This window comes from Galeopterus variegatus, unplaced genomic scaffold (genome assembly GCF_000696425.1).
Source record: "Galeopterus variegatus unplaced genomic scaffold, G_variegatus-3.0.2 Scaffold3943, whole genome shotgun sequence".
Taxonomy (NCBI): Eukaryota; Metazoa; Chordata; class Mammalia; order Dermoptera; family Cynocephalidae; genus Galeopterus; species Galeopterus variegatus.
Genome location: NW_007730054.1, coordinates 128,009 through 131,520, shown reverse-complemented (window position 1 = coordinate 131,520; position 3,512 = coordinate 128,009).

Genomic DNA, 3,512 nt, shown 5'->3' with positions numbered 1-3,512 from the left:
TACTTTATTCCTTGCTATAATGACCAACAGGAACTCCACAGGCATATAAATCTCTTCTTAAATGGTGACTGCCTGATTCTCACTCTTTCTGTATAAATGCTTCCCTTCACCTGCCTCTGAAAGTGTAAGAAGACTAGGCCAATGAGTAGAAGGTACAGAGAGTTATATTTAAAATTTGTATAAGAAATAAGTTTTATCAGAGCTATTCAAAAGCAGAATGAGTGTGAAATATTATTCAGTCATTAAAAGTGCTGCAACACAGATAAAACACTAAAGTGAAAGAAGCCAGATATGAAAGGCCACATGCTGTACAAGTCCAGTTAAATGAAATCTCCGAATAGATAAATTCATAGAGACGGAACGCAATTGGCTGTTGTCAGCTATTGAGAGGAAGGGGGAATGGGGAGAAAGTGCTTAATGGCTACAGGGTTTTATTTTGGAATGATGGAAATGTTTTAGAACTAGATAGAAGTGGCAGTTCTAACAGTGTGAATGGACTAAATGCCACCAAATTGTCCACCTTAAAATGGCTGATTTAGAAACAAAAGAGAAAAAGAGTCAAAAAAGTGAAATGGGTTCACCATCGCTGACGTTGTTTGCTCTAGTATAGGTCAGAAGTTCACTCATGGAGATGCAGTGACAGGAACGAAGTCAAGGTTTGGACTAGATAAACTCAAGGTCCCTTGTGGTTTGTGACTGTGACAATCTGTAATGATTTGACATGGTCTCCAGAGCTCTACAACTAAAGACAAAAACCTCCCACACAGCCCACAGGCCTTCATGATGGAGCAGAGCAGAGCACACCCCATCCCACCCTGTCCTATCGGTGCTTCCTTCTTCCAGTCCACACATGGTCCCTCCTGGACCTTTGCACATGGGTTTCAATTCCCTAAAGTGCCCTCCCCTCTTCATCTGGTGAAAATCCACTCATCCTTCAAGCATCATTTCTGCAGAGGACACTTTTCTCATTCATCGCACCAACACAAGGAGGACCAGGTATAGTGGAACCAGGACAGGAAAAGAGAATGAAGTGAAAGATTACTGCAGGGGCAGACAGACAAGACCTGATGACCTCGGGGATTAAGATTCATGGATTGAGGGTTTACCAGAGGCAAAATTTCTTCTACTTGACTTATCATCATCATTTGCAAAATTTTCCTAATATATCATGTGTGCTAGGTATTAAAGTCATTATGTTCAGTACTACAATGTCCTTCAGTCATCTAACGACATGCTGCTTAGAAACCAATCCTATTCACCTTTCTGTGCTATATCTTACCTAGCCCAATGCCTGGTACATGGTCAATGTACTTTCTAAGTATATACTGAATGAATCAATGGATTCATTGTTGCTGTGGTTTGTCATTTAAGTTTCCAGGCACATGAGCAATCCCCACACTTGTAAAATACTTAAAGATCAGGCACTGCCAAATCCTAAGCATGCAATAGGGCTCAGAACACTTTTGAGGAAGAAATGAATGAGTGAATGATTTCAGGATAACTCCCCAGGAAGATTCAGAGTTTATTCAAGTCACCACCCTAATTTCATTTGAATGCAACGAATGCATTCAAATATAAGCCTACACAAAACCTATTTTGGAAAGGCAAGCAGCCCCCTAGCCTGGAAGCATACAGCTAGGGATGCTTACTGCTTTATCATGACTGTCAGTCACACCCTTACAGCTGTGTACTTGTGAGCAGCATAGTTCTGTATTCTTGGGAGAGTTGCCAGCTGTGGATCCTGAAAACATGTTCTGCCACCAACTCCTTCCTATTGCAGCCAGTGGCTGCAGTTCAGCCATGGCGGTGGTTGGTGGTCGGGGTTTGTACCACATCTCTGCCTTTCATTGACACGGTCTCCCCAGGACATTCCCTAGTGAGAAGCAGTGGCTATTTGACCAGGTAGTTTCCCAATAAATCTCAGCAGGAAGCAGCACAGAGAAATGAGAAGAACACAGTATAGAGAGGCAGGAATTTGGGGTTCTAGTCCCATATAGTTGCTAGTTGCTTTTAGCAACTCTATGGGGGCTTTAGGAAAGAGGAAGGCAACTTCTGGTTTGCTGAGAGCCTATTCTGTGCCAGACACTTTATACGTCATTTATTTAATCAGCACTGCAGCTGACCTTATAGTGAACACTGCCTCCTTCTCACAGCAGAGGCAACAGAGAGGCTGAGCAAATTGCCCACGGCCAAACAGACAGGGTGCAGTACAGTCAGAATTTGTACCCAGGTTTTCTGGTAAACTGTTTCACTTTTTTCTGGGCCTCAACTTTATCTATAAAATAACAGAATCAAGGTGTACATGATTTAACACCTGTATAATTTTTCTGGGAATTCTTCAGCTATTCCCCGATTTTAACCATTACCACAGGAAGTAACCATTGCAGCAAGAAATAAAACAGAAACTGACAAAACATAGACAAAATTATGGGGCTTACTAAATGGAGTTCATCTCTTCAAAATTGGATTATGGGTAAGACAGGTAATCTTTGTATATGTGCCTTGTGTATTGTATTACGATATTTTTAGTAAGTCAAATATAACATTATAGTAATTCATCCAACAGATTATTTTCATTTTCTAAAATGTTGTGCTGTTCTACTATTTCATTTGCCCAAAAGACTTATGCAGTGCAGCACTTGCACAACAATCTCATCTTGATGCTTGGGTTGAAAGTTTCAGGGAGAATGTTTGAGGACTGGTGAATGGACACTTTTCAATGCATGCCATTAACACAGGAAGGGGACCTTCTGCTTATACACTCCTATGTGAATCAGTCTAAATAGAGGGAGCCTAACATCTTTCTCAGAAGAAGGAGCTAGACAGCCTGGTAAGCTTTTTTCACTGGCACGTAGTAAAAAACTTTGAAGCCAAGGACCAGGCTACTGTGCCCGCAGGTAAGAGACGCAGGTAAGAGACGTGTCCTCTTTTGCCTTGAGCCCCTCCCCCAGGCCCAGGGAGGGTGGAGATCTTCTCCTTCATAATACCTATTCTGGGGATCAAAAGCCAATGAATGTCAGCCTTCAGAGGTGCCGATCTGGCACTGACAGAAGTACTAAGGTCACTAAAGGAACACGTGCAATAAAAAGAAGAGAAAAAAAATGCTTTGGAAGGCCATCAAAGGCATGAGAGAGGGCATTCTGTGGCCAGGCAGAAAATGATAAAGAATCCTGGGTTTTATGTGCCTGAGAGAATTGAACCACATTGTTATTACAAAGCCAGAACGAAACCCTGGCTCAAGTGCCATTCTGCCTGTAAGAGCAATTTCGAACAGGGAGACAGGATTCACAAGGAAGACTATGAGTTGTTTGGGATTGTGCCCCCAAAGTGTAAGAATAATTTAGGCATTAGGTATTCCTAATTTGTTATAACTTGTGAGCAACTGGCTAAGTTGGCAACTGTAAAGAGGCTGAGACTGCATTGGAGTCTAATAAAAACCCTAATAAAAGTTTTAAACTAGTTCACACATCTGCAGTCTAAGGGGGGGGGGGGGGATTACCTAATATGTGCCA